This window comes from Oryctolagus cuniculus, chromosome X (assembly GCF_051225735.1).
Source record: "Oryctolagus cuniculus isolate XC-2025 breed Fujian yellow rabbit chromosome X, ASM5122573v1, whole genome shotgun sequence".
Lineage (NCBI taxonomy): Eukaryota > Metazoa > Chordata > Mammalia > Lagomorpha > Leporidae > Oryctolagus > Oryctolagus cuniculus.
In genome coordinates this window covers 104,080,510-104,104,962 of record NC_142888.1, presented here as the reverse complement: position 1 = coordinate 104,104,962, position 24,453 = coordinate 104,080,510, and the positions used below count along the sequence as shown (strand labels likewise).

The window sequence follows — 24,453 nt, the reverse complement described above, 5'->3', positions numbered from 1 at the left end:
GAGCTGGATTTGTATCCAGCCTAACTTTAGAGGCAGTTCACTTAACTGCTACCCTACAGTAAAGTCATAAAGATTTGATAAAATAGGCAGTATCAACTTTAATAGAAATATTTCTTATAAATGACCTCAATTTAAGCCAATGATGTTACATCAAAGTAAATTATAGAAAAAAAGTATACTTTTCAGAAAGAAGATAGTACCTGTGACATAATGTCTACTAAATATCCTGATGCTGGTGTACTACTAAACTTAATGGCAAATAAAGACTGTTTACAGGAGGGACGTCTGCACTGTATGACTTTAAGGACACTATTGATGCTGCATTCTATGAGAATAATTCCTCCTGGAGGTGTGCATCATGTTTGGCCATTTTTGCAGGTACATGTAGACTGCATGCAAAGGTAAGCATTGCTTAGAAGATAAATGCCTAGCACATAGTACCTAAGTGTTGTGTACTGTCTTTGTTGCTGCCATTATTGTTAACTTATACTACTACTGTACTTCCTCATTATGTGGGAGATATTGTTGAATGTCCTTAGGACAAAGATTAGTGCTACCTCTCCTGCAATGGGTCAATTAGCAGAAATTAGAGTCAAAATATCTAATAATAAGTCTGAAATTGCCCACAAGCAATCACAGTGGAAATGATCTGTAAATATTCCCTATGGAATGTTTACTAGTCAAAGGCTGAATGTCCCACTAAATAATGAGTTAAAAAAATAAGCAGGAAAAAAATATTCCCTATGGCTGTACCCCAAGTTGACTGTTAGCTATGGCTTATAAGTCTATGGATATTGGTAAAGTTGATAACTGTTTAGGTTGTGAAACTTATTAATAAGCTTATTAACATTTGTGCTTGGCTGGCGCTGCAGCTCACTAGGCTAATCCTCCTTGCGGCGCTGGCACACCGGGTTCTAGTCCCGGTCGGGGCGCCAGATTCTGTCCCAGTTGCCCCTCTTCCAGGCCAGCTCTCTGCTGTGGCCAGGGAGTGCAGTGGAGGATGGCCCAGGTGCTTGGGCCCTGCACCCCATGGGAGACCAGGAGAAGCACCTGGCTCCTGCCTTCAGACTGGCGCGGTGCGCCGGCCGCAGCGGGCCTGCTGCGGCTGCCATTGGAGGATGAACCAATGGCAAAAGGAAGACCTTTCTCTCTCTCTCTCTCACTGTCCACTCTGCCTGTCAAAAAGAAAAAAAAAAAAAGAATAAGAAAAAGAAGATATTAAAAAAAAAATTTGTGCTCAACTATAGCAAGTATCCAGCACTTCATTGTAGTCATTTCCCTCTTTTGTTTCTACATTGCTCTGAAATTTTTATTTATTTATTTTTGAGAGAGAGAGAGAGAGAGAGAGAGAGAGAGAGAGAATCTTCCATTAGTTTATTTTGTAAATGCCTGCAATGGTTTGAGCTGGGTCAGGCTGAAGCCAGAATCTGGGAACTCCCATTTGGGTTGCACAAATACAATAACTTGAGCCACCACCACTTGCTTTAACAATAAGCTGAAGTTGGGAACCAGAATACAATGTTGAACCCATATACTCTAATGTGGGATGTGGACATCTGGACATCTTAACTGTTTGTCTAAATGCCCACCACCACACTTAATTTATTTTTACTTATTTATTTTAGAAACTTTTATTTATTTATTTATTTATTTGAAAGAGACAGAGAGACACAGTGAGATCTTCTGCTTATTCGACCACTCTCCAAGTGCCTGCAGCAGCCAGGGTTGTGCCAGACTGAAGCCAGGCACAAGGGACTCCATCTAGATCTCCCAGGTGGGTGTCATGGACTCAAGTACTTAAACCATCATCTACTGTTTTGCAGGTACATTAGCTCGAAGATGAATCAATTTCAGAATAGTTGGGATTCAAGTCAAGCACTCTAAAATGGGATGTTGGTGACAAAAACTTTGGCTTAACATGTTACAGCACAACACACATTCCCTGCTTCTAATTTTTTTAAGATGTATCTGTTCATTTCTTTGAAAGGTTGAGTGACATAGGGGTAGGGAGGGGGAGAGAGGGAGGAAGGGAGAAAGGGAGGGAGAGAGAGTGTGAGATTGATTGATTTTTCCCCACTTACTGCTTCATACTCCTGAATGATCACAAAGCACTTGGCAGATGAGGTCAAATCCAGGAAACTGGAACACCATTCAAGTCTTCCACGTGACAGCAAGTGATCCAAGTAATTGGGCCATGATTCACTGCTTTACCAGGCACACTAACAAAGAGTTGAATTTGAAACAGAGTAACACAGATTCAATTCCATCCTCTGGTAAGGAATGCTGAGATCCCAAGGGGTAGCTTAACCCACTGTGGCAAAATAATGGATCGCCCTGTTCCTAATCTTCACCTTTTCCTGTCATTGTACACCATTTTAATCATTCCATAAAAATTTGTCAGAATGGTTTAATTTTCCTGTAGTTTTTCTGATATATAAATATATATATATATAGTTTATATATATGTGTGTGTGTATATATATATATATATATATAAACTAGGGTGAAATAGACATCTGACAGCTAAAACCTTCATATACTGATAAGGGCAAAACAAGTGATGTTTAAGCTGCCTATTAGAACCTCACACTAAATTCTTCAACTCAAATTTCATATAAATATATTGAGTGTGTTTGTGTGTTTAATTTTAAAACAAAGAGTAAAGGAAATATTAATTCATGGAAAAATAAAAAAGAAAGCAGAAACAGAGAGGAAACATCCACTCTTGAGATTTTTTTTCAGCAAGGAAACATAGGTTTATAGTGGGATTATTTTATTTACATTTTAATATGTGATATTTTATATGGTCAAATTTTACACAATGTAAAATAGAGAAATAAATTGTGTCCTTGGACCTCTAAAAATTTTGGCACTAAGGCTGGAATTTCAGAGCATTTCTGAGTATGCCTTTCATGGGACTAGTGGTACTGAAGGCCTAGGAAGTACAGTTGTGAAAGCAGCTTGGTCTTCCAGCTTCTAAAGAAAACAGAAAGGACTACATTCAAGAGGAACCAAATGAATGATCCACTGTCAACTGAGAATTTTTTCTATCCCAAACCTAGCCCAATCTCAAAATAAATCAATAAGGAGTTATATCATGAATTGAAATGCACTATGGTAAATCCAATAATATTTTGTAGATAAAAACAAGAAAAAGTAAGAATAAATTTTAGTGACATTTTATTTTAACTTAATAGACCACTTTCACTGATATTTTCATGTATTTTATTATACTTATTATATGAGACCCTGCATAGTCTGAAATCATTATACTAGATAATCTTCGGACCCCTCCCAAACTGCTATACTGTGATTAAGGTAAATTAGACAGCTCTTGACACTTTAAGCAACTCTTACTATCTGACTCTAATCTCTTCTGGAAATATGGAAGAGAATACATTTTAAAAAAGCAGAATGCTATATTTCATTATATTTAATGAGACAAATAATAATGTGTTCCCAGTACATCTAGTAACACTAATCACCTTTTTGAACTATCACTAAACTACTATTAAACATCTATATAGCAATCCATCAAGAATTTTGGCATAATATAAAACAGTTAAAAGACTAGTTCTAAATCAATTGACAAGAAAGTAATACTGTTTTGAGTACTGTGAGTTGTGGTGTACTGGAGCAGTTCTTAATGGCTTGAATCACAAGAGCTGATTCTTTTAAATTTCAGGGAATACATGAGCCCATTGTTAAACAATAGTTTGAAATAGTCTATGACAGGAGAATTGCCACAGGAATCGCCAAACACTGGACATCAAAGATTCTCTCTCTTCTACCAAACCCAGACCTCAGTGTTAAACATTTTGCATACTGACTGTAATGTACAGTGCTAAAGAGAGAAAGCCAAAAGACAGAAGGTTAGACAACGTTTTCTTTGTTCTATTTTGAGTAATTCTGCCTTTGATCATACTTTCTTTCCCAAGGAAAATAATATCAATAATTTTTGTTAACTATCACTTCATATAAGACTATATGTACCAATAATTGTGTTAATCATTTTATATAGAGTTTCTACAATTTTTAGACAAAATCTTCAGTGTGGGTAAACTTTTCCTCATTTTTACAAACTAGTGCATTTAGAGTCTAAGAGATTATGAAAGTTGTATCAAATGGCTAGTAATTGATAGAGTCAGATTTTTTTAAGTTTCATTTCTCATTTCTTTTTTTCCTTCTTTAACTATTATTAATAAATATAAATTTTCAAAGTACAGCTTTATGATTACAGTGGATTTTTCCTACCAATAACCTCCCTCCACCCACATCCATCCCATCCCCCGCTCCCTCTCCCATCCCATTCACATCAAGATTCATTTTCAATTATCTTTATATACAGAAGATCAATTTAATATATATTAAGTAAAGACTGCAACAGTTTGCACCCACACAGACACACAAAGTGTGAAGTACTGTTTGAGTACTAGTTATAGCATTAATTCACATTGTACAACACAATAAGGACAGATATCCTACATGGGGAGTAAGTGCACAGTGACTCCTATTGTGGATTTAACAATTGACACTCCTGTTTATGGGGTCAGTAATCACCTGAGGCTCTTGTCAAGAGTTGCTAGGGCTATGGAAGCCTTTTGAGTTCACCAACTCTGATCATATTTAGACAAGGTCATAGTCAAAGTGGAAGTTCTCTCCTCCCTTCAGAGAAAGGTACCTCTTTCTTTGATGGCTCGTTCTTTCTACTGGGATCTCACTCACAGAGATCTCTCATTTAGTGTTTGGTTTTTTTTGTTTGTTTGTTTGTTTTTTGTTTTGCCAGAGTATCTTAGCTTTCCATGCCTAAAATACTCTCATGGGCTGTTCAGCCAGATCCAAATGCCTTAAGGACTGATTCTGAGAACAGAGTGCTGTTTAGGACATCTGCCATTCTATGAGTCTGCTATGTATCCCGCTTTCCATGTTGGATCATTCTCTCCCTTTTTAATTCTATCAGTTAGTATCAGCAGACACTAGTCTTGTTTATATGATCCCTTTGACTCTTAGTCCTATCATTAAGGTCAACTGTGAACTGAAATTGATCACTTGGACTAGTGAGATGGCACTGGAACATGCCACCTTGATGGGATTGAATTGGAAGCCCCTGGCAAATTTCCAGCTCTACAATTTGGGGCAAGTCCGATTGAGCATGTGCCAAACTGTACATCTCCTCCCTCTCTTATTCCCACTCTTATATTTAACAGGGATCACTTTTCAGTTAAATTTAAACACCTAAAAGTAATTGTGTGTTAATTAAAGAGTTCAACCAATAGTATTAAGTAGAACCAAAAAAAAAATACTAAAAGGGATAAAGTATTACGTTGTTCCTCAACAGTCAGGACAAGGACTGTTCAAATCATTGTTTCTCATAGTGTCCATTTCACTTCAACAGGTTTCCTTTTTGGTGCTCGGTCAGTTGTCACCAATCAGGGAGAGCATATGATATTTGTCCCTTTGGGACTGGCTTATATCACTCAGCATGTTTTCCAGATTCCTCCATTTTGTTGCAAATGACCAGATTTCATTTTTTTTTACTGCTGTATAGTATTCTATAGAGTACATATCCTATAATTTCTTTATCCAGTCTACTGTTGATTGGCATTTAGGTTGATTCCAGGTCTTAGGTATTGTGAATTGAGTTGCAGTAAATATTAAGGTTCAGACAGCTCTCTTATTTGCTAATTTAATTTCCTTTGGGTAAATTCCAAGGAGTGGCGTGGCTGGGTTGTATGGTAGTGTTATATTCAGGTTTCTGAGGAATCTCCAAACTGTAAGTCAGATTTTAAAAAAATTGTTGCAGGAGAGGGGAGAGAGAGAGAGAGAGAGAGATATCCTCCATACGCTGGTTCTATCTCCATAAGCTGAGGCTGAGCCAGGCCAAAGTCAGGAGCTAAGAAATCAGTCAAGGTTTCTCATGTAGGTGTCAGCAATTCAAGTACTTCAGCCAGCATCTTCTGCTTCCCAGGGTCCACACTAGCTGTAAAGTGGATCCAGGACTAAACCCAGAAGCTCCAATGTGGGATATGGGCATCCTGAGCAGCATTTTAATCACTGCACCAAATTCCCACCCCAGGAGCTAGTGTTTGAACTCAAAACTGACAACCGAAGTACTTTTTATTTTAGCAAATCTTTATCTCCATCTGATGAGAGTCTATCGGTGTTTCAATATCCTGTTCAAAATCAAATCATTTCTGTGAATTCTCCATTGACTACTTACATTAAAATTGACCTGGATTTTCTCTTAAACTTTTTTTTTCAGCTCCTTGTTCAACTTATAGTTGGCTGTAGATGCTTGGATTGATTTCTGGTGTTTCTTTTTTTTTAACTTTTATTTAATGAATATAAATTTCCAAAGTACACCTTATGGATTACAATAGCTTCCCCCCATAACTTCCCTCCCACCCGCAACCCTCTCCATTCCCTCTCCCTCCCCCCTTCCATTCACATCAAGATTCATTTTCAATTATCTTTATATACAGAAGATCAGTTTAGCATACATTAAGTAAAGATTTCAACAGTTTGCACCCACATAGAAACACAAAGTGAAAAATACTGTTTGAGTACTAGTTATAGCATTAAATCAATACAGCACATTAAGGACAGAGATCGTACATGAGGAGTAAGTGCACAGTGACTCCTGTTGTTGACTTAACAAATTGACACTCTTGTTTATGGCGTCAGTAATCTCCCTAGGCTCTTGTCATGAGTCGCCAAGGCTATGGAAGCCTTTTGAGTTCACCGACTCTGATCATATTTAGACAAGGTCATAGTCAAAGTGGAAATTCTCTCCTCCCTTCAGAGAGAGGTACCTCCTTCTTTGATGGCCCCGTTCTTTCCACTGGGATTTCACTTGCAGAGATCTTTCATGTAGGTTTTTTTTTTTTCTGCCAGAGTGTTTTGGCTTTCCATGCCTGAAATACTCTCATGGGCTTTTCAGCCAGATCTGCGTGCCTTAAGGGCTGATTCTGAGGCCAGAGTGCTGTTTAGTACATCTGCCATTCTGAGTCTGCTGTGTATCTCGCTTGCCATGTTGGATCGTTCTCTCCCTTTTTTTATTCTATCAGCTAGTATTTGCAGACACTAGGCTTGTTTATGTGCTCCCTTTGGCTCTTAGTCCTATCATTATGATCAATTGTGAACAGAAATTGATCCCTGGGACTAGTGAGATGGCATTGGTACATGCCACCTTGATGGGATTGAATTGGAATCCCCTGATATGTTTCTAACTTTACAGTTTGAGGTAAGTCAGCTTAATACGTTATCCCTCTTAGTATTTTTTTGTTTATTTGTTCTACTTAATACTTTTGGTTGAATACTGTAATCAATACACAGTTATTCTCAAGTGTTGAAACTTAACTGAAAAGTGATCGCTGTTAAATATAAGAGTGGGAGTAAGAGAGGGAAGAGATGTGCAATTCGGGACATGCTCAAGCTGACTTATCTCTTAAACTTTTATAACTATATCTGATGTCTTACATCATTCACCATAGGCTTCTATGTATTCCTAGTATTTCTGTTTTTCCCCCTTTCCTGCATTGTACAATTTTTTTTTTCATGAAAAAAGTAAGAATGGATGAAGATCGGGGAGTCCTAATGAGGATAGTGTATCTTTGGGGGACAATTAAGATGTTACAAAATTTTATAATAGTGACTATCACATGATCTTGTGAATGCATTAAAAAACTGAATCTTATAAGTTAAAAGTTGAATCTTACAGCATATGAATTACATCTTACTTTATAAAGGTATAGCAATATAAACATAAACTATTGTGTTCAGCTGTATGACATTGCTTTTTGTCTATCAAGTGATTGAAACTAATTTTCCAGTTAATCCTAGCTTTTTACAGGCAGAGTGGACAGTGAGAGAGAGAGACAGACAGAAAGGTCTTGCACAGATCTGAAGCCAGGAGCCAGGTACTTCCTGCTGGTGTCCCATGCGGGTGCAGGGCCCAAGCACTTGGACCATCCTCCACTGCACTCCCGGGCCACAGCAAAGAGCTGGACAGGAAGAGGAACAACCGGGACAGATCTGGTGCAGCAACCAGGACTAGAACCCAGGGTGCCGGTGCTGCAGGCAGAGGATTAGCCTATTAAGCCATGGCGCCAGCCAGTTAATCCTATTTTGATATGAAATTCCCTTAATGATATGATAAAAACAAATAATATTACTGAAAATAGCGGTAACAATTGGAATTGCAGTGATTTCTCAATTCTAAAGTCCTACTCAAAGAAACAGATAATAACCTGCTTTGCATTGTTGACTTATCTGTTATACGAAAACGTGGTATACACATGATGGAATATGACTCAGCTACAAAAAGAATAAAATCCTGTCTTTTGCAACAAAATGTATGCAACAAGGGATCATTATGCTTAGTGAAATAAACCTGTCCCAAAATGACAAATATCATACTTTTTCTCTGATATGTAGAAGCTAATAGACAATACAAAAAATATAAGAATGAAATTGAAATCCTATGACTTGATTATTAGTTATAGTCCTTGCTATATTTCTGTGGAACAGTGGTCTTTCTATTTTTAACTTGATGAATATTATGGTTAGTGGTACGTTAAGCCTGTAAAGTAAGTTGAAAGTAAATTAATGCAAAAATTGAAAAAAAATAAAAGAAATTAAAAGAGAGGGATGATTAGTGAAGGAGACAGGGAGGGAATTATAGTTATCTTCTTAGAATTTTATCTATGAAATACATGAAATCTGCTTTCTTTATATTAATAAAAATTTTAAAACTTTTATTTCGTATACTAGATGGTCTTTCCTGATAGTTTATTATTGTAGATAGGGAAACTCTGAACTTTAATAGAATTAAGATCAAGATTGATGAATTCTCTAAGCTCTCAAATAAACAAGATTATCAGAAATTCTGGGTTAAGTTGATCAGCTACAAATAAAATATGGGAAACTCACAAACCTTGGGTAGCAGTGGTTAGATACTCTATTTATTGCAGCCTTCCTGGCAATGTGGAGATAATATTTCAGGTAACTTATAATAGAAACTCTGTATGTTCAGGAAGGCAACTGTCCTAGGTAAACACAAATAGTGGGTGTGTCGCTCAGAAAAAAACTAGTCAAGTCTAAATTGCAAGAAATGGGAAATAGACCACCCAAAAATGGCAGAGGGAAGTAAATACTATAAACTGGGTTGGGGCAGTGGATAGAGTCAGTCACTGAAAGAACTGAACATTTAGCTCCTGAAACTTTCTGTTCCCATAAGGAAAATTGTTTTAGGGAAGTATTTTTGCTATTTCTTATCAACTATATTTTAAGTTAAATTTGAAAAGTGTCATTTCAGCTTTAGGTCCTATCTCTTGAAGCAGGGTGGTCCTTTTGTCTGTCATCTTCATTCATTAATAGAAAGAAAGGTATGATTATTTAAGGAAACATTGACAGAGGAGAGGGTACATTGTGGGCACTACACATTTAACTGTTTAGTAAAATCTATAGAAGAAAACAAGGACTTGTAAAAAAAGATCCGAGGACAGAAAAGATGTATTTCAAATTTGTCCAAGGGCTGTCCACCCCCCTTATTCTGCATAGGATTTTCTTTAGAGTAGTGTCGCTCCCCCTCTTCGTGGAGGAACGACACAGGACCCTGCGCTGTTCTTTCGTCTGCTCGGCCCTCCCCGGGTTTGCTGTTGGTTCTTCCCGGGTTGGCTACTATCCCTTCCACCTCCGTGGAAGGGCAGTTCCCCCTGGCCGCATTCCCCACTTCCGCAGGGGAGTGGCACACCGCCGGCCGGCTTTCTCGGGGGCTGCATGGGTGTTCCTTCAGCTAGATGTTCCCCATAGATGTTCCTGGTGCATGCCGTCTCTCTCCTCCTTTATAGTCCTCCTCCGCCAATCCCAACTCGGCTGCCCACACGCCGAGTACGCTGCTCTCCTCCAATCAGGAGCAAGTCCTACAGTTAATTGGTTGAACTGGAGGCAGCTGTGCGGAAGCTGTTTACTTCTCTCCCAGCGCCATATTGTGGGAGAGCAGATGCATAGAATAAGTCTTAATTCCAGTAACAGTCTAGTCCGAGCTGCTCCCCACAGATCCCCCTTTCTTTTTATTTTTTTGGCGTTGATACGCGCCTGTCTTCGGTGTCCCGCAGCACACTCTGCTCTACTTGCTAGAGTTGCCACAGGCTCTTACAAGTCCTATCAGGCAAACCGAATCCGGGTCCTCTCTTCGCCATGGTGTGAGGAGGTTTTTAGGCGCTGATGCGTGCCTGTGTTCGGTGCCCTGCAGCGCATGCTCTGCTCTGCCTGCAGGGGCTTACAAAACCTATCAGGCAAACCGAATCCAAGCCTTCTCATTGCCTTATTGTGGGGGAGACTTATTAGTGTTGGTTCGTGCCTATCTTCGGTGACCTGCAGCTCATACTCTGGTCGAGCTTTGCTGGCGCTTACCGCCTTAAATCAGGCAGACCGAATCCAAGCCTCCTAATTGTTGCATTGTGGGGAAGCTTTACTGATGTTAATTCGTGCCTGTCTTCGGTGACCTGCGGCTAGCCGCCCAGGTGCTCATCGCCTCACTAATCGGGCAGACCGAATCCAAGCCTTCTAATTGCCATGTTGAGGGGAGGCCTTATTTTTCTCTATTTTTCTATCTCCGGGCATTCCTATTTCTCCCATTTTACTTCTATCTTCCAGCATTCCTATTTTTCTCACTTTACTTCTAAACTTCTGTTTCTCTTATCCCTGCGGCTTCCCGCTCTCATTCTTATCCCCGCGGTTTCCCGGTGCCCGCCCTAGGCTGCTTCTCGGCACCTCGCCCCGCGGCAGCTTCACGGCTCTGCGCGGCTTCCCGGCGCCTCGCCCCGCCGGCGCCCGCCCCGCGGCGACTTCACGGCTCTGCGCGGCTTCCCGGCGCCTCGCCCCGCCGGCGCCCGCTCCGCGGCGGCTTTCGCGAATGTTTCCGCCACCACCGGCATTCAGTCCAAGTTCCCCGGACTAACCTGGCGAATCCTGGCGGCCCACGTCTCTGCCTCTGGTTCCAGATCTTCGCCTCTTGCTCCCCGGGGTGACTTGAAGAATTCCAAGATGGCTTGGCCTGCACTCGCGGCTTCATCCTCCCTAACATTTTTCTCTACCCGGTGTGTTTCCTTAAGTTTTCTTCCAACAATATTCCTCCCTCATTTCTCCTGGCCTCTCCCCACAGTCCGTATCCGAGTCTAAGTTTCTTCTAGGTTTCACTTTCACTTTCAACCTGCAGTCCGTATCTAAGTTTCTTCTTGCTTTCACTTTAAATCCTAACTTCTTTCCCACAGTCCATATCCGAGTCCAAGCCTCCTCCAGGTTTCACTTTCGCTTTCAATCTCCTAGCTTCCCCGCCATAGTCCGCATCCGAGTCTATGAAAGCTTTCACTTTCGCTTTCAATCCTAACTTCTTTCCCACAGTCCATATCCGAGTCTCTGCCTAGGCTTTCAATAGCTTCTTCCGGCACCTAGGCTCTTTGCTAGTCTCTCTCTCCGGTAATTTCCCAGTTCTTCCCGTTTCTTCCCTCCTAAGTTTGCTATCCGTTCTAGGTTTCCTATCCGAGTCACGGCACCATTATGTCGCTCCCCCTCTTCGTGGAGGAACGACACTAAACCCTGCCTAGGCTTCATATCCGAGTCACGGCACCATTATGTCGCTCCCCCTCTTCGTGGAGGAACGACACAGGACCCTGCGCTGTTCTTTCGTCTGCTCGGCCCTCCCCGGGTTTGCTGTTGGTTCTTCCCGGGTTGGCTACTATCCCTTCCACCTCCGTGGAAGGGCAGTTCCCCCTGGCCGCATTCCCCACTTCCGCAGGGGAGCGGCACACCGCCGGCCGGCTTTCTCGGGGGCTGCACGGGTGTTCCTTCAGCTAGATGTTCCCCATAGATGTTCCTGGTGCATGCCGTCTCTCTCCTCCTTTATAGTCCTCCTCCGCCAATCCCAACTCGGCTGCCCACACGCCGAGTACGCTGCTCTCCTCCAATCAGGAGCAAGTCCTACAGTTAATTGGTTGAACTGGAGGCAGCTGTGCGGAAGCTGTTTACTTCTCTCCCAGCGCCATATTGTGGGAGAGCAGATGCATAGAATAAGTCTTAATTCCAGTAACAGTCTAGTCCGAGCTGCTCCCCACAGAGTAGTCCACTCTAAATTCTGAAGGGCATAGCATTGTTAACCCAGTTTGTTTGCATACCATGTAGTTGCCTAAACTTAAGTATAGGTTGACATTGCTATGCAGATGCACGTTGTAACTGTAAAACCTGCATCTTTCCCCAACGTAAAAACTCAATTTACAATCCAAAAGCATGCATTAGTCCTACTTCTAGACACAGCATATCAATGTTTTATATTATCTTGTAATAATACAGGTCTATAATCTTTTTGAAGACAAGTGTTTTTTCCCCCTCATAATATTCTGCCTTCTTTAGCATCTAGTTCAGTAGTATGTAGGGTGATTACCATTTTTCTTCTCTGGAGTTAAAATGAGGTGAAAGAGCCCTGAAATGCGACTTAGGAAGCCCAAATTCTTGATCTATGTGAACATAACATTCCTGAAATACAACACAAGTTATTTGGAATAGCTTGTTTTTGTAAAAATTTTACATTTATAATAGTTTGAGACTGAAATCAGACCTTGTGAATTGATGTACTTTCAACATATGCACTTTCCTCTCTTCTAGAGTATTCAGGTATGTACATCACTAAGGAAATAATTTTAGAGAAATGAAGCTTTTTTTCCTGCTCCAGATGATGTTCATCACTATTGTGAGGAAATATTTAAATGCAATCTGTTTAGTGGGGAGAAATGACATATTTATAATATGAAAACCAAAAGTCATTGAACAATTTGTTTCATGACACACTTCTGAGAAATATAGGAAAATAACTATTGTATAACTGAAGACAGTCATAGATAACTAAATGGCCAGATACTCATAATACTGATTAATTCAGTAAAGTCTCTACTGGAATGCCTTAGGACTCTATATTGAACCAATTCCACATTTCCTATCATTAGTGATTTTCAAAAAAGTACATAAAACTTAATGTTTCGTTTAAAAAAAAGATTATTTATTTGAAAGTCAGAATTACACAGAGAGGAGTGTCAGAGAGAGAGGTCTTCCATCCACTAGTTCACTCCCCAATTGGCAGCAATGACCGGAGCTGCGCCAATATGAAGCCAGGAGCCAGGAGCTTCTTCCAGGTCTCCCATGCGGGTGCAGGGGCCCAAGCACTTGGGCCATCTTCTACTGCTTTCCCAGGCCATAGCAGAGAGCTGGATCAGAAGTGGAGCAGCCAGGTCTTGAACCAGCTACCATATGGGATGCTGATGCTTCAGGCCAGGCTGTTAACCCGCTGTGCCACAGCTCCAGCCCCTTAATGTTTTATCTTGACACAAAAATAAACATGTTTGTAAATATTTTGAATTAAACCTTTTTTCATCTAGCAGAGACAATAATAATGGGCTGAAATGAACAGAAAGGAATTTAATGAGATAAATGTTAGACCATCCCTGTGTCTGATTTTGGATAATCAAATACATAAAATAGAGCATGAGAAAATTTAGCTTTCTAACATCTTGAAATTAAATAAGATTCAAGTGGTTCAGTTTACAATAATATCAACATGTGTGTTGGTAGCCAAACAATCTAGTGAAGGAAAAACTAGTTGGATATTTTGTATAGATATTAGAGATGTTCAATTATGAATCCAGAGTATACTTGGGATGAAGTATATAATTATTATATCTTTAGTGTCCAATTTCAGAATGAAATCATTGACAATATTAAATGAAGTTTCTCTCCTGTTTGTAGGGCTACAAAAACAACAGCGTATCTAAAGTTTAGGAATCTGTGGGGAGCAACTGAGACTAGACTAAGTTACTGGAATTAAGACTTATTCTATGCATCTGCTGTCCCACAATATGGCGCTGAGAGAAAGAGACCAAACAACCTCTACGCAGCTGCCTCATCAGTTTGACAAGCTTCAGGAGCTGATCCTGCTCCTGATTGGAGGAGAGCAGCGTGCTCGGTGTGTGGGCAGCAGAGTTTGGATTGGTGGAAGAGGACTATAAAGGAGGAGAGAGACAACATGCACCAGGAACATCTGAGGGAACATCCGGATAACACCTGAGCAGCCCCCGAGAGAGCCGGCTGGCGGTGTGCCGCTCCTCTGCGGAAGTGGGGAAAGTGGCAGGGTGAGCCGCCCCTCCACGGAGGTGGAGGGGTTGGCAGCCAACCCGGGAAGGACCAGCAGCAAACCCGGGAAGGGCCGAGCAGACAAAAGAACAGCACAGGGTTTAGTGTCATTCCTCCACGAAGAGGGGGAGCGATGGAATCTAGGTATTTGGTGTCACATCTTAAGTAAAAGGGAATAGTTTCTACTTGCTGGTAGTGTAATTCATAGGTATAGAGAGTTGTCTGTATGGCAGGACTGTACAGTGTATTTACTGTAGGCTGTATAAGGAAATCTGGAAGGGCTTTAATACTGTTACATGTCTTCACCATGCATACATAGAAGCATCATCTATACCTAGCTCTAAACAATTAAGTGAACCAGAACCGTTCCTTCAATCATGCCTTCCCAATTAAACTTAGAATGATAGCTAAACTGTACATGACCACAAATCTCTGCATGGTCTGGACCTGCCTACATTTTCTCCTTTATTTTATGCTACCTTTCTCTTTTCATAAGTCATTAGTTGGTTATAAGTTTATTTTTTCAAAATTTATATTCTTAAGTACAATCAAATACACTTAATAAGTCTAAAAAAGATTGAAAATGACTGCAACATGAAGTGTGTGTAAAAAAAAATTCAACTCCAGTAGCACTTGCATACCTTTGTCTAAGAATATTAAGATATTTTGTAAGTACAATATTTAAGTGCTGTTCATACAGCTGTTTCCCACAGTAAAAATCATCTTATTTCACCACAATTCCTCAAAGCCAGGACTTCTGAATTAAGGAATTTTAACTTTAAAAAGATTTTAATAGTAATATATTTGTATTATCATGGAAAATACAAGAAAATTGGCTATTTAGTTGTCATGTGGGTCAATGATAGAATAAATATTTATTACCTTTGTTTCCATTTTATTAGTGAGCAATATGGACCAAACTGAAATGTCTGTTTCATTCATTTAAAGTAAAATTTTCTAAAATTTCTCCTGTTCAGGATCTTGGTAGATTGAAAAAGAATGTGAGGAGAAAAAAAATTGAAGATACAGTATTATAGCATGGTTTTGAATAAAGTGAATATTTTGTGAGCTTTATAGTTACCAAATCTTGCGTATGGAAATTACAGTTGCTCTTAATCTGCTTTAGAAGACTGCTGCAAATATTAAAAAGTAATGAACTAACAAGATTGTTTGTTAATGCCACATAAAAGTGCTAATTATACATCATTTCCTGCCTACAGCAAAACCCAAGAGACATCTTCTAAGAAATTGTTAAATAAGCTTCTTCACTAGAAATGTGAATACAGCTGAGTTGCATGATGACTTTCCATTTAAGTACTCCAGCTCTATGTCACCCTTATGGAAAAAAACAAAAAGAAAATAAATACAGAAAAAAGACCACAGTGTATTAAATGGATTCAGGGATCAAAATTTTTTTGCTTATGAAAAGTATCTCATTAATATATTTACACCTGATATTCAACATGCACTTTGAAGTACAGATTTCATATTGGACTATATTTAGTCTGTGTTTATGGGCTGATTATGTGGGACGCTTGTTGAGAATTTCAGTGTTATTGCTTTTAATATTTTAATAGTACAAGTCACAGCAGTAATTTTCCAAAATATATTTGCAATGTTCTCCTGGTACTTCAGTTTAGGGCTCTAGACATATTTATATACTACTCTCATTAAAAATATTCATTATGGGGCCAGCGCTGTGGCATAGCAGGTAAAGCTGCAACCTGCTGTGCCAACATCCCATATGGGTGCTGGTTTGAGTCCTAGGTGCTCCACTTCTGATCAGCTCTCTGCTGTGGCTTGGGATGTCCTTGGGTCCCTGTACCTACATGGGAGACCTGGAAGGAGCTTCTGGATCCTGGCTTCTGATTGGTTCAGCTCCAGCCATTGTGGTCATCTGGGGAGTGAACCAAGGAATAGAGGACCTCTCTCTCTCTCTCTCTCTCTGCCTCTGTCTCTCTGTAACTCTGCCTTTAAAATAAATAAATAAATCTTTTTTTAAGAATTATTTTATTTATTCAAAAGACAGAGATACAGAGAGAGGTAGAGACAGAGTGACTGGGTAGAGACAGAGTGACTGGTAGTGACGGGGCTTAGGGTTTAGGGTTAGGGTCTTCCATCTGATGGTTCACTCCCAAGAGGGCTTCCACAGCCAGAGCTGTGCTGATCTGAAGCCAGGAGCCAGGAGCTTCTTCCAGGTCTCCCACATGGGTGCATGGGCCCAGAGAATTGGGCCATCTAGTACTGCTTTCCCAGGTCATAGCAGAGAGCTGGATCAGAAGAAGAGCAGCCAGGACTAGAATCAGCTCCCATGTGGGATGCCAGCACTTCAGGCCAGGGCTTTAATGCACCGCACAACAGTAGCAGCCCAATAAATAAATCTTTTTAAGGAGGTGGCTCCAAGATGGCAGAATAGGGAGGGAGCTCACTGATAGTCCAGGAGAAGATAGTTTAATAAAAGTGGAGATAGTGAAGTCTCGGGGAAGAGTTAGGGAAAATACTGCAGAGGGAACTCTTCTGGAATTAGAGGGACATGGTAGATCTATGTGGAGGACACGGGCACCCATGGCACAGGAGCCTAGCTGCTGAGAATCTGCTCCACACCAGCGCTGGAAAGAGAAGTGAGGCAAAACTGGAGTAGCCCGAGACACTGGTGGAAAAGCAGCAGGAAGAGCCTAGAGGGAACGAGGCTTGAAGGCCCATGGAGGAAAGTACACCAGCCTAACTAGAGGAGAGAAAAATACAAAAGGGATGGTATGGATACAATTCTCTCCCTCCACACACCTAACAAATACATGCGAGACAATAGAGCAGGTGCCATTTTGGACATCTGTAACACCTGCGCCAGTTAGGGGCTGTGCCTGCCCTCAGCCAAACAGAAGAACTTGACTCTGATTGGGAGTAATAACAGGAGAGAAAGACCTAGTGAATTTGTAAAGCTTATGAACTGAGGCTGTGAAAAAAAAAAATTGGGGGTGTATGAGAGAACACACAGTGTGGCTGAGATGTGAGTAGTCTTGGTGTGAGACACCACAAACTCGGTAGCCTTGGCTACCTAGTGAGAGACATTGCAGGGGAATCTGAGCTTACACTGAGGACTGCAAAGATCCTTTGTGTGGTCCTTGGGACAGAGCAGATGAATATTATACCCCCTGGGGCTAGCGCTCAGGCACTGATTGCATCAAAGAGAAGAGCTCAGCTGAGCGGAATTATTCCCTTGTGAATAAGCAAAAAAAAAGAGGGAGAGAAAATTTACGATGCCAAACCTGGGTGTATCACATTTGGCACACCCTTAACCCTGAAGAACTGAACAGAGTTCCCTGGCCACACCCATCACAAGCCTGTAGAGATTCACCAAAAGCAGAAAGTCCAGTTAATCTAGAGTCATAGTATCATGAGAAAAGACACCACAGCAGCAGCAGCAGCAGAAGAAGAAGAAGAAAAAGAAGAAGAAGAAGAAACCAAAAATAATATCTCCACAATGCCAAACAAAAACTGCAAAAACAAAGTAAAGAAGAACAACGAAGACATCATTACACTCCCAAATGAACCTGACACACCAATACAAGATTATGCAGATGATGAGATAGAAGAAATGCAAGATATGGATTTCAAAACATTTATGATAAGATCATTTAACAGTTATCAAAAACAAATGTATGAAATTCAGAAATCCATACAGGACAAGACAGAAAATCTCTCTCTTGAAAACTAAATCTTAAGAAGGAATCAAAATGAAATAAAGGAATTCACTAAAACATGAAATTGAGATATTGAAAAAATAAAAATGAAATGAAGAATTCAATAGAACAAATGAAAAATACATTTGAGAGCCTTAAAAACAGAATCTGAGGCAGAAGAGAGAATATCAGACTTAGAAGACAGAGAACAGGAAAGTATACAGTCAAACCAAAGAAAAGAAGAGGAAATTAGATATCTAAAAAATATTGTTGGGAATCTACAGGATACTACTAAAAAAAACCAACATTCAGGTTCCAGGAGTTCCTGAAGGCATGGAAAGAGAGAAAGGATTAGAAGGCCTTTTTTAGTGAGATATTAGCAAAAAATTTCCTGGGTTTGAAGAAGGAAAGAGACATACAAGTACAGGAACCACATAGAAACCCCAATAAACACGACAAAAAGATATCCTCACAATGACACATTGTAATCAAGCTCACTACAGTGAAACATAAAGAAAAGATTCTAAAATGTGCAAGAGAGAAATGTCAGATTACTCTCAGAGGATCTCCAATTAGACTCACAGCAGTCTTCTCATCAGAAACCTTACAGGCTAGGAGGGAATGGTGAGATATAACCCAACTACTAAGAGAAAAAAAAATGCCATCTGAGAATATTATATCCTGCAAAGCTCTACTTTGTGAATGAAGGTGAAATAAAAGCTGACTTACCTCAAACGGTAGAGTTAGAAACATACCAGGGGATTCGAATTCAATCCCATTGAGGTGGCATGTACCAATGCCTTCTCACTAGCCCCGGGGTTAAATTCTGTTCACAATTGATCATAATGATAGGACTAAGAACCAAAGGGATCACATAAACAAGAATAGTGTCTGCAAATACTAGCTGATAGAATCAAAAAGGGAGAGAATGATCCAACATGGGAAGTGAGATACACAGCAGACCCATAGAATGGCAAATGTCCTAACAGCACTCTGGCCTCATAATCAGCCCTTAAGGCATGCGGATCCGGCTGAAATGCCCACGAGAGTATTTCAGGCATGGAAAGCCAAGACACTCTGAAAAAAAAAAAAAACCTAAATGAAAGATCTCCACGAGTGAGATCCCAGTGGAAAGAATGGGTCATCAAAGAAGGAGGTACCTTACTCTGAAGGGAGGAGAGAACTTCCACTTTGACTATGACCCTGTCGGAATAAAAGTCGGTGAACTCAGGGGGCTTCCATAGCCTTGGCAGCTCATGACAAGAGCCTAGGGTGATTACTGATGCCATAAACAAGAGTGTCAATTTGTTAAGTCAACAACAGGAGTCACTGTGCACTGACTCCTCATGTAGGATCTCTGTCCTTAGTGTGCTGTACATTGAGATTTAATGCTATAACTAGTACTCAAGCAGTATTTTTCACTTTATGTTTCTGTGTGGGAGCAAACTGTTGAAATCTTTACTTAATGTATGCTAAACTGATCTTCTGTATATAAAGATAATCGAAAATGAATCTTGATGTGAATGGAAGGGGAGAGGGAGTGGGAAAGGGGAGGGTTGCAGGTGGGAGGGACGTTATGGGGGGGAAGCCATTGTAATCCATATTCTGTACTTTGGAAATTTATATTCATTAAATAAAAGTTTAAAAAAAAAGACCTTTAATAGCATACAGAAATTGAAAGAATTTCTCACCACTCGTCCAGTACTGCAAAAGGTGCTTAAAGATGTGTTACACAGAAACACAGCCATCAATATGAAAGAAGGCAAAGGAAGAAAATCTCCCAATAAAAGATCACAGGAAATTCAAAGCATATGTTAGAAATATCTTTGGAAAAATGGCAGGGCAAAGTCACTACATATCAATAGTCACATTGAATGTAAATGGTGTCAACTCTCCAGTTAAAAAGCACAGACTGGCTGAATGGATTAAGGAAAAAGCCATTATAATCCATAAGCTGTACTTTGGAAATTTATATTCATTAAATAAAAGTTAAAAAAAAAGAAATCAAAAAAGAAATCAAAAACGTTCTGGAAGTAAATAAGGATAACAACACAACATTTCAAAACTTATGGGATACAGCAAAAGCAGTGTTAAGAGGTAAGTTTAGGCCGGCGCTGCAGCTCAATAGGCTAATCCTCTGCCTGCGGCGCTGGAACACTGGGTTCTAGTCTCGGTCGGGGCACCAGATTCTGTCCCGGTTGCCCCTCTTTCAGGCCAGCTCTCTGCTATGGCCCGGGCGTGCAGTGGAGGATGGCCCAAGTCCTTGGGCCCTGCACCCACATGGGAGACCAGGAGAAGCACCTGATTCCTGGCTTCGGATCAGCATGATGTGCCGGCCACAGCAGTCATTGGAGGTTGAACCCATGGCACAAGGAAGACCTTTCTCTCTCTCTCTCTCTCTCTCTCTCTCTCACTCTCCACTCTGCCTGTCAAAAAAAAAAAAGAGGTAAGTTTATAGTGACAGGTGCCTACATCAAGAAATTGGAAAGGTAACAAATAAATGAGCTTTCAATGCATCTCAAGGATCTAGAAAAACTGCAGAAAACCAGACCCAAAACTAGTAGGAGAAGAGAAATAATTAAAATCAGAGAAGAAATCAACAAGATTGAATCCAAAAAAACATTACAAATGATCAGCAAAACTAAGAGCTGCTATTTTTTTTTTGAAAAATTGAAATAGAAACCCCATTGGCCCAACTAACTAAAAAAAAAAAGACCCAAATCAATAAAATCAGAGATGAAAAAGGGAAGGTAACAACAGACACCACAGAAATAAAAAGAGTATCAGAAATTAATACAAAGAGTTGTATGCCAGCAAACAGGGAAATCTATCAGAAATGGACAGATTGCTGAACACATGCAAGTACCTAAACAGAACCAGGAAGACATCGAAAACCTAAACAGACCCATAACTGAGACAGAAATCGAATCAGTAATAAAGACCCTCCCAACAAAGAAAAACAAAGGTCTGGATTTATTCACTGCAGAATTCTACCAAATATTTAAAGAGGATCTAACTCCAATTCTTCTCAAACTATTCAGAACAATCAAACAAGAGGGAATTCTCCGAAATTCTTTCTATGAAGCCAGCATCACCTTAATCCCTAAGCGGGAAAAAAAATGCAGCACTGAAAGGAAATGACAGACCAATATCCCTGATGAACATAGATGCAAAAATCCTCAATAAAATTCTGGCCAATAGAATGCAACAACACATCAGAAAGATCATCCACCCAGACCAAGTGGGATTTATCCCTGGTATGCAGGGATGGTTCAATGTTCGCAAATCAATCAATGTGATACACCGCATTAATGAACTGCAGAAAAAAAAAACCATATGATTATCTCAATAGATGCAGAGAACGCATTTGATAAAATACAACATCCTCTCATGATGAAAACTAATCATATTGGGTATAGAAGGAATATTCCTCACCATAGTCAAAAAAATTTATGTAATAACCATGCCCAGCATCCTATTGAATGGGGAAAAGTTGGAAGTATTTCCACTGAGATCTGCTACTAGACAGGGATGACCGCTCTCACCATTGCTATTCAATATAGTACTGGAAGTTGTAGCTAGAGCCATTAAGCATGAAAAAGAAATTAAAAGTATACAAGGTCGGAAAGAAGTAAAAATATTCCTCTTTGCAGAAGATATGATTCTTTATTTAGGGGATCCAAAGAACTCTACTAAGAGACTATTGGAACTCATAGAAGAGTTTGGCAAAGTATCAGGATATAAAGTCAATGCATGAAAATCAACAGCCTTTGTATACACAGGAAATTCCTTGGCTGAGAAAGAACTGCTAAGATGAATCCCATTCACAATTGCTACAAAAACAATCAAATACCTTGGAATAAACTTAACAAAGTATGTCAAAGAACTCGACGATGAGAATTATAAAATCTTAAAAAAAATAGAAGAAGATACCAAAAAATGGAAAAATCTTCCATGCTCATGGATTGCAAGAATCAATATTATCAAAATGTCCATTCTCCTAAAAGCAATTTATAGATTCAATGCGATACCAATCAAAATACCAAAACATTCTTCTCAGATCTGCAAAAATGATGCTGAGATTAATATGGAGGTACAGGAGACCTCAATAGCTAAAGCAATCTTGTACAAGAAAAAACAAAGCTGGAGGCATCACAATACCAGATTCCAGGACAGGGCAGTTATAATCAAAACAGCATGATACTGGTACAGAAACAGATGGATAGACCAATGGAACAGAATACAAACACCAGAAATCAATCCAAACATCTACAGCCAACTAATGTTTGATCAAGTATCTAAAACCAATTCCTGGAGCAAGGACAGTTTATTCAACAAATGCTGCTGGGAAAACTGGATTTCCACGTACAGAAGCATGAAGCAAGACCCTATCTTACACCTTACACAAAAATCCACTCAACATGAATTAAAGATCTAAATCTGCAACCCGATACCTCAAATTATTAGAGAACATCAGAGAAACCCTGCAAGATATAGGCACAGGCAAAGACTTTTTGGAAAAGACCCTGGAGTAACAGGCAATCAAAGCCAAAATTAACAATTGGGATTACATCAAATTTAGAAGTTTCTGAGCACCAAAGTGTAAACCTGTTGAAGTGAAATAGACACTATGAGAAACAGTGATTTGATCAGCTCTTGTCCTGACTGTTGATATATAATGTAATACTTTATCCATTTTAGTATTTTTTGCTCTACTACTATTGGTTGAACTCTGTAATTAACACACAATTATTCTTAGGTGTTTAAATTTTAACTGAAAAGTGATCCCTGTTAAATATAACAGTTGGAATAAGAGAGGGAGGAGATGTACAATTTGGGATATGCTAAATCGAACTTGCCACAAATGGTGGAGTTAGAAATGTGCCAGGAGATTCCAATACAATCCCATCAAGGTGGCATGTACCAATGCCATCTCACTAGTCCAAGTGATCAATTTCAGTTCACAGTTGATCACACTGATAGGTCTAAGAGTCAAAGGGATCACACAAACAAGACTAGTGTCTACTAACACTAACTGATAGAATTAAAAAGGGAGAGAACGATCCAACATGGGACACGGGATACACAGCAGACTCATAGAATGGCAGATGTCCTAAACAGCACTCTGGTCTCAGAATCAGCCCTTAAGGCATTTGGATCTGGCTGAACAGCCCACGAGAGTATTTTAGGCATGGAAAGCCAAGACACTCTGGAAAAAAAAAGAAGACCAAATGAAAGATCTCTGTGAGTGAAATCCCAGTGGAAAGAACGGGGACATCAAAGAAAGGGGTACCTTTCTCTGAAGGGAGGAGAGAACTTCCACTTTGACTATGACCCTGTCGGAATAAGATAAAAGTCGGCGAACTCAACAGGCTTCCATAGCCTTGGCAACTCATGACTAGAGCCTAGGGAAATTACTGACGCCATAAACAAGAGAGTCAAATTGTTAAGTCAACAATAGGCGTCACTGTGTACTTACTTCTCATGTGGGATCTGTCCTTAATGTGTTGTCCAATGTGAATTAATGCTATAACTAGTGCTGAAACAGTATTTTACACTTTGTGTTTCTGTGTGGGTGCAAACTGATGAAATCTTTACTTAATATATACTAAATCGATCTTCTATATATAAAGATAATTGAAACTGAATCTTGATGTGAATGGAATGGGAGAGGGAGTGGGAGATGGGAGGGGTGCGAGTGGGAGGGAAATTATGGGGGGAAAGCCATTGTAATCCATAAACTGTACTTTGGAAATTTATATTTACTAAATAAAAAGGGGGGGGAGTTTGAAAATACAAGCCTTCTCTGGATATAAGGGGCCGGGTGGGTAGAGCGTTGAATGTCAAAAATTGCCTACCCACCTGCCCCCCAGCTTGCTGGCTTCCACGGAATTACTCCTTGGAGGTTTCCTGTGATCACATCCTTCATGTTGGTGACCCTAACAGCAAACCCAAGTTCCTCTTGGTAACTCACCCACTCCCCCCACCGAAGCTGAACCAACACAGATACCATGGAGCTTTCACTGCAAAGGCAGCCGTCACCATCATGAGCACAGTGGGGAGATCTTACGCAAACTGTCCCTTCTCACATGCAAGAAAAGCACTTGAAAACCCTCTGCAGTCCTCCCAGCCATCCTACCACCAGCAGTTCCTGTCAGCTGCAGGCTCCCAGCCAACTAACCTCCCACACCTGTCCTGATGCTTCACACCCCTCCTTTTACAGCTGTTAGCAGTTGGCTTGTGTACCCCAAAAAGATACATTCAAGTCGGCACCTCCAGGGACATCTGCATCTCAGCAGAGATAATGGAGTCTTTGCAGATAAGCACCTCCAGATGGAGGCACAAGGGCGAATGCTAATACAACATGGCGGGCACCTTCATAAGAAGAGGAGGAGATATGGAGAGACACACGAGGAGGATGCGTGTGATGACAGAGGCAGAGAGGACTGGACACAGGTGAAAACTGAGAAACACCGGGATCTCCAGCCACCAGCAAAAGCTGGGATGCGGCAAAGACAAGTGGACCCCGAATCACTCAGAAGGAGGAGGACTCCACTCACATCTTGAATTCCTACTTCAAGCCTCCAACACT

General features: G+C 40.3%; 1 pseudogene; it reads right to left on the bottom strand.

Moving 5' to 3' along the window:
• Positions 1 to 23,790, bottom strand: part of LOC100344436 (large ribosomal subunit protein uL18 pseudogene) — a 129,553-nt pseudogene extending 105,763 nt beyond the window's left edge.
• Positions 23,791 to 24,453: the final 663 nt, after the last annotated feature.